General features: G+C 39.5%; 1 pseudogene; it reads left to right on the forward strand.

Moving 5' to 3' along the window:
* The first annotated feature begins 959 nt into the window (after positions 1–959).
* Positions 960–1733, forward strand: LOC138151412 (SAP30-binding protein pseudogene; annotated as a pseudogene).
* The last annotated feature ends 6008 nt before the right edge of the window (positions 1734–7741 follow it).

Consider the following 7741-nt stretch of genomic DNA (forward strand, 5'->3'; position numbering starts at 1 on the left):
TCTGTACTCTAAAACTAGACAACAGAGCAGGGCAACTTCCCTTTTTGTCTTTGTCCCTGCATTCTGTGATCTTTCTGGCCACAGCTGTGTTGAAGTTACACTGAGGTTTTATATTTTGTCATAATTCTATGGGATAAAAATAAAAGGTAGAATTCACAAGAAGATAACAGTAGGGGCGAGGGTCCCTATGTTTATGATGCTGTGCTGAGAATCCAGAATAGGATCTTTCGGGTACAAAAATTCTCATTCCTTACCTGGAATACCTGACAGCTGGTTTGCTTAGCTGGAAGCAGTTGTCAAAGAGTAACACAGCCTATGAAGAATCCTGACGTGGGGCCCCTGTATAGAGCCTTGTCAACTCTTAGTGTCAAGTTGATGACAAATGATTTTGAAATATTCATAGAATCTATATCTGTGAGCATTTTTTGTGAAGAATTTTGGATTTGAATCTTCAACTGAGTCTCACATTAGGGTAACTCAGGATAAAACTAGAAAATTGTGTTTCAGTATGCCATATTCTGCCGAAAAGCAGATATGTGAAATGTATCACACACAAAGAGGAATTCGGTTCAACAAATTTAGTACAACAAATACTTTTGGTTGTACTATTGAACAAATACAATAGTTCAACAAATAAATAGTATAATTCGGTTCAACAAATAATTGCTAAGCTCCAATCATGTCTGCAGTACTTAGCACAGTATCTGACAGATATTAAGTGCCTAGTAAATGTCCATTTATTTATTCATTCACTGGGCTAAATGCAAGGGATATAAGAATCAATCAATTAGCCAATCAGTACTTATTAAGTGCCTGCCATGTGTCAGAAACTGTACTAGGTTCTGGGAATGCAAGTATAAAGAACAAAAACTGTATAATTTAGGAGAGATGGCAGAAAAATAATATTCTGTCATTGTTTTTAGTAAGATTGTAAAACCTGGATGGAGGCAACTAGAAACATGACAGCAGCTCAGTAGAAAGGTAATTTGGTGTCTCGAGTCTATGGGTATGATGATCTGTCTGACCTTGAAGGAAATAAAGACATTTATAAGGAAGAAACTAAAGAAAACAGCAGACAATTGAAGTTTTCAGACCTGAAATAGAGAGATACTTTGGAGTTGGTGGCCTCTTTCAGAAGACAGTCAGGAAAATTTCTCCTGATGAGATTAAAATTTCCTCAGAGCCTTCTGGCAGATACTCAGATCATCTACAGGATATGAACTCTAGAAACTACATGAATGAAAAACAATGGAGAAGAAAGATGTACACTGTTATCCTGAGGAAGAAGGAATTTTGCAATCCCAGTATCTATAAGAAGCTGATACAGTTCTGTTCAGCTGTTGAGCTTGACAATAATTATCTCAATGATGTGTTTAACCCACATGGGTGACCTGATGACTCATACTATGAGGCACCAGCAAAAGGAGAGAAGATTGAAAGGGACCAATATCAAAAGGTCAAAAAAGAGCAAACAGAAATTGAGTTTATGACAAAAACCAAGAAGGGTACAACAACCAATGTTGATGCTGTCAATGCCACCATAGCCAGCACGACTGTTATAGATGCTGAAGAAATTGAAAAGGAGGGGTATTCTGCCATCCCATTCACTATGATAGCCTAATCTACCACCTTCTACCATAGCTCCCCTTCCAACAGCTGTCACAGTGATGACTCATGCTGGTGGCTCCAAGACCACAGTTATTTCAACCAAAGGCATTATCCCAAAGGAAGCCAAGGGATGTGTGAAAGATCTGGTGCAGGGTGGGACATGCTTCTCACTTGGGACAGGAAATGATACCCTATGGCTTTGACCAAATTGTCACACTAAGCTGTACAATGCCCACTGGGAGATAATACTCCCATGGACTCACAGGACTAAGGCTGGCTTAGTCAAAGAAGAGCTTGATCTTGTCACCCCTGACAGAACATTCTCTCCCTAATCCAAGTGAGAGAATGCATTGTGCAATCAGCCAAAAAGACAGTGGAAGTGGTATAGTAGGCTTAAATCCACATTATTTTGGTCTCCATTACTCTATTAAAAGTGCTATATTGATACAAAAGAAGCTATATATATATATATATATATATATATATATATATGCTAGCCCTCCTGCTCTCAGGCAGTTAACAATGCAATGACAAGAGAGGGAGGGGGAAGAAGAACAAGTACATGGATAACTATGAAATAGGAGTGAGTGATATAATTGCTAAAGAGAGTTCTAGGCAAATTATCACGAGATATTTGAAGAGAGACATAGAATGCATGGTACAGTGGAAAGACTGCTGCTCTTGGAGTCAAAGGACCTGAATTCAAATCCTGCTTTGCCATTTACTGCCTGTGTGCCCATGAGCAATTCCTTAACCTGCCTGAGCTCCCATTTTTTCATCTTTAAAATCAATGAGTTTGATTAGATAACCTCTGAGGGTACTTTCAGCTCTAGATATATAAAGCTGTGATTCATAATTATGAGATAAGAAAGGTGACATTGGTGGTTAGAACCCAGAAGGCCCCAAATTGAATTCTACTTCCAACATTTCAGTAGCTGGGTAAAGGACTCTAAGCAAGTCACTTAACCTCTCTGAATCTCAATTTCCCCGTCTGTAAAAAAATATTAACCTCCTTGGGTTGTCATGAGATGCAAATGTATGATACATATAGCATTTTATAGACTTCAGGCACTCTACAGGGTGTTTCTGAACATTTTACTGCTGCTATAAGCTTTAGTAGCTTAAATCATCAACTATTATCATGTAAATGGTAAGACATCAACTTAAACATCATCTATTACTATCATTGGATCTTGATTATCAGTTTGGGCTCAGCAAAAACTCCAGTACTAATGAATCATATTGATATAACACTTTAGAATCTACAGAGAACTTTTCCTCAACAATCATATGGGATGAGTAGTACAAATATTATCTTCATTTTAGAGATGAGGTAACAGTGGCACAGAAAAATTAGGTGACTAGCCTAAAGCCATACAGCCAGTAAATGTCAGAGCCAGGATTCAAGTCTGGGCTTTCTAGTTAAAATCCCTATTTGTCTTCCACTATATAACACTACTTCTCAATGATATTGAGCTACATTCCTGTGTGCTGCTTGGGTACTTAAGGAACTTATATTTCTTGGAAGTGATTATGGTCCAAGAGAGGAAATAAAACAAATATAAAACACATCTAAAACTATATACTAAAAACTAGTTATATATGTGTGTATACATATATACACATATGTACACATATACACACATATATTTTATATACATGTACTTAAGTATATACCCATACAGGGAGACAGAGAAACAGACAGAGAAAGCAAGCACAACTAAGTGGCAGAATGGATAGAGTATCAGGCCTGAAGTCAGGAAGACTCATCTTCCTGAGTTCAAATCTGGCCTCAGACACTTCCTACCTATGTGACCATGGGCAAATCACTTAACATATTTTACCTCAATTTCCTCATTTGTAAAATGAGCTGGAGAAGGAAATGGCAAACCATTCCAGTATATTTGCAAAAAAATATCTCAAATGGGGTCATGAAGTCAGACATGACTGAAATGATTGAGCAGAACATGTGTATATGTGTCTCTCTATGTGCATATATATATATATATATATACACACCCGTTTGTGTGTGTATGTGTAGACACTCATGTATCTAGCTAGCTATCTAGAGCAACATGTTTAAGTGCTGAAAAGATGTAGGAAGTGAACTTAGCCAGGAATTTGATAATGTAGAGAGTCTTACCAAGGTTGTAACAAGAAATGTGTGGCTAGATTGGATCAGGAAAGGTGTATGAATATATTTTTGATGGAGGACTCAAAAGTCTTACCAGTTGCTCAAGATGGCAGATTGACAGTAGGGACTGTTTTATTGGTGTCTTTGTATTCCCAGCACTTAGTATGATCCCAACAAATGCTTATGGATTGATTAATTCTGGTTGTGACAAACAACTATACCTAGGCTTTCCAGGTTAACCAAGACTTCTGACCCCTCAACTTTGACCACATAGGTAGGAATTTTTTCATTTTAAAGCAATTCAATAATCATTCATCATAAAAGACACTGTGCAAGGTAGTGGGGGCATAAAGTGGAAAAAATGTTAATATGCATCAGCAAAAAGACTAGAGGACAGTGGGAAGAGGTAACAGATATTATCTGGAAGGATGTGATGAGAACAAAGTCAAAGTTGAGAGTGTTTTAGGAAAATATGAGGAAAGAGAAATGACTTTCATCCAGCTTTATGGAAGAGGTGCTGCCTGGATTGGGTCTTAAGAGAAATAGTTAGGCCATTAGGGATTAGGAGAGGGGCCATTTCAGACCTGTGCAAATGCATGGGGCAGGGGAATTTGGGAGAGGTATGACTTAACAATTTAGCCCAAGTAAGCTTGTAAATGTAGCTTGGAGCTCAACTATAAAGGACCCTAAATTCCAGGCTAAGGAATTTGGGAGCCACCAAAGACTTTTGTGTGGGAGATTGGCAGGATCCCTTATCTCAAAAGCTATGTGAAGCATGGGTCAGAGAGGAGAGAATCTGGAGAGGTCCCTTGTAGTAAAGAACCAGGGAAACAGAGAAAGAAAGAGAGAGACAGAGAGACAGAGAGACACAGAGAGAGATAGAGACAGAGAGAGACACACACAGACAGAGAGAGAGACAGAGACAGAGAGAGAGACAGAGACAGACACAGAGAGAGACAGAGACAGAGAGAGACAGAGAGACTGAGAGAGACTGAGAGAGACAGAGACAGAGAGACACAGAGACAGAGACAGAGAGAGAGACACACGCAGAGAGACACACACAGAGAGAGACAGAGACAGCGAGAGACACAGAGAGAGACAGAGACACAGAGAGAGACAGAGTGAGTGTGTGTTCTATGATGATTAAAACATGCAGGATACAGTGGACCCATGATTCTGTCCCAGCACTGCCTCACCTGATAAGGAGACATCACACCATCATCATTGTCCTTATAAAGGGATTGTGGAATGTATCTTCACCAGGAAGAAAATGAATACAATAATGGCAGATATGGGCCAGACCTACCAGAGATGGCAGCTAGGTAGACTGGATTGGAATCAGGAAGACCTGGTTGAATTCTGTGTGATATGCTTACTAGCTGCAAGACCATGGGTAAGTCCCGAAATTGTCTCAGCCTCAATTCCCTCATCTGTAAAATGGAGATAATAGCACTTACCTCACAGGATCGTTGAGAGGATCAAATGAGATAATCAGTGTCAAATGCTTTACAAATTTTAAATCAAGCTAAGTTGTCATTATTATTGTTGTTGAAGGTATGTAGACTCCTTAACAATTAAAAAGTGGGGGCAAAAGACTTGTGGGAAGGATGAAGAATGTTGTAGAAGTGGAGTGAAAATAGACTAAGTAATGATTTTCATTTGAGAGTCCTAAAACAAATGAAAGGGAGGCAAGGATGCTCAGAAAAGAGAGGAGACAGCAGAGCATCAGAGATGAAAGTTGAAATTCCTTTTCTTCCCGTACAGTGACAGTTGTGTTTTACACCCCCCCCCCCAAATGTCAAACTTGCAAAAAGTTAAGGAGGAGATAGCAAAACTGAGACCCACGATTCAGCCTAAGTAACCTTGAGATTTATTAATCCAATTCCATTGTTACCCTAGACGGCATCCCCAAATGACAATCTTAGTGTGAGGAAGAGCCTTCCGAGAATATTTCCCCTTCCTTTGCTTTCATGAGAGAAGTTCAAGGGACAGCAGAGCCTGTGCAGGCTGACAAAGCAATAAGCGGAATTAGGAGGTAGTCGAGACACTTGACACACGATTTCTAAAAGAAGAGACAACGTTTGAGCTCTGGTAGCTCCCATCAGCGTTGCATGGCAACCACAGACAAAGATGCTTCTAGGACCAGTAGTCAGTGTTTCTCACCTGCAAAAGTATACGGTTCAGTGAAGGGCAGGCAGGGAACAAAGAAGCCTGAACAAACCTTTGCTTCAGCTGCTGCAGCAGCCTTAGAAGTGCCGAGAGTCAAGCGGAAATGGGAACACTTAGAAACTGCAAGGACTCAAGGCAGTCAAAACTTTTCCGGGAGCTTGAGATCTAGTCTCTAAATAAACCAGACATTTAGCATTATTTTTGGTATTTGAGTACTGTTACTATTTAAAGGGAGAGGCAGTATAACATGGAGTAATGAACTCATAGCTGGGAAGGCTCAGACCTAGATCCCAACCCTGGTACTTACTTGCTGCCATAGGTAAATCATTTAACCCTCTCTGAGCTTCGGAAAACTCTCTAAGCTTGTAGGGTTTGGACGGCATGTAATGTACAAAAATTGTCTCCTACAGGAAGGATAGTTGTTGCTTCCAATATCTGTCTCGTCAGCCCTTATATATGAAGCTCATCTCCTGATTCTGTACTGCTTCCCCACCTCTACCTCAGTCGCCTGCCCATCCAACTGGTGAAGTCTTGCCTATCTTCCTCGCCTCTCTTTACCCTCAACCTTTTTATTTGTGGAATCATTCATGCCAGCCATGCTTATTTGTAACCCGACTCAACTCATCTCCCTCTGGACTATTTTTCCACCTTTGAGAAAGCTTTGGAGGGGAACTGGAATGGATTCCAGTCCCCTCCCCCTTTCTGCTCTCTTTTATTTCTTTTCTTCCCCCATCGGAATGTAAGCCCCTTGAGGACAGGGACTGCTCTGCTTCTTTTTGTTTTCATTTGTATTCCCAGTGCTTAGCACAGTGTCTGACACATAGTAGGCACTAAATTAGTGTCTTATCTAATCTAAAACCGAATTTGAAAAGGTATAAACAAATTAAACACTGATAATAAAAAAAAGTATTTATAACACTTTTAAGTTTTTACAAAGTGCTTTTCATATACTATTTCACTGGATCCTTAAAACAACCCTGTGGGAAAGTTATGAAGAGGAGAAGAAAGAACAAGCATTTCTTAAGCACCTATCATGTGCCAGGCACTCTGCTGAAAACTTTACAAATATTATCTTATTTGATCCTTTGAACATGATAGGTATTATTACTATCTCCTCTATCTATGAATCTATGTATCTCTGTATCTGTCTGTCTGCCTGTTGCTCTATTTATCTACCTGTCTGTCTGTCTTTCTGTCTGTCTATCTATCTATCTATCCATCTATCTGTCTATCTTTCTATGTATGTATGTATGTATGTATGTATGTATGTATGTATGTATGTATGTATGTATCTATCTATCTATCTATCTATCTATCTATCTATCATCTATCTAATCTATCTATTCATTACACAGGAGGAAAGAAACTCAAAAGGCTGAAATGACTTGCCATGGCCAAGCTACTAGGAAGTGCTGAAAGTGGGATTCTAACAACCATTTCTTTACTTACATTGAGTCCAGCAGTGTCCAGTCCATCAACCTTAAGGAAGCAATTGAGCCTGAAAAGTTATGTCTTGAAAATATAATAGACTTATAATTATTGTCAGAATAACAAATAGCTGCCTTAGTAACAGGGAATTACCAAAGAGGACCATAGCGAGAAGGGACCTCAAAGACCATCTTATTCAACCTTTACATTTTACAAATGAGGAAACTGAGGCCCAGGGCAGTTTAATGACTTGCCCAAAGTTGCTCAGTTAAATGTCAGTAATGGAATCTGAATCCAATTCTTCTTACTCCAGAGTCAGCACCTTTCCCATTGTACTGCATGCCCCCCTACTTCACTCTTCTTCTTTTCTCTCTCTCTCTCTCTCTCTCTCTCTCTCTCTCT

The sequence above is a fragment of the Petaurus breviceps genome, unplaced genomic scaffold (assembly GCF_028583685.1).
Source record: "Petaurus breviceps papuanus isolate PSGF00001 unplaced genomic scaffold, PetGlider_PUasm1.0 140, whole genome shotgun sequence".
NCBI classification, from domain to species: Eukaryota; Metazoa; Chordata; class Mammalia; order Diprotodontia; family Petauridae; genus Petaurus; species Petaurus breviceps.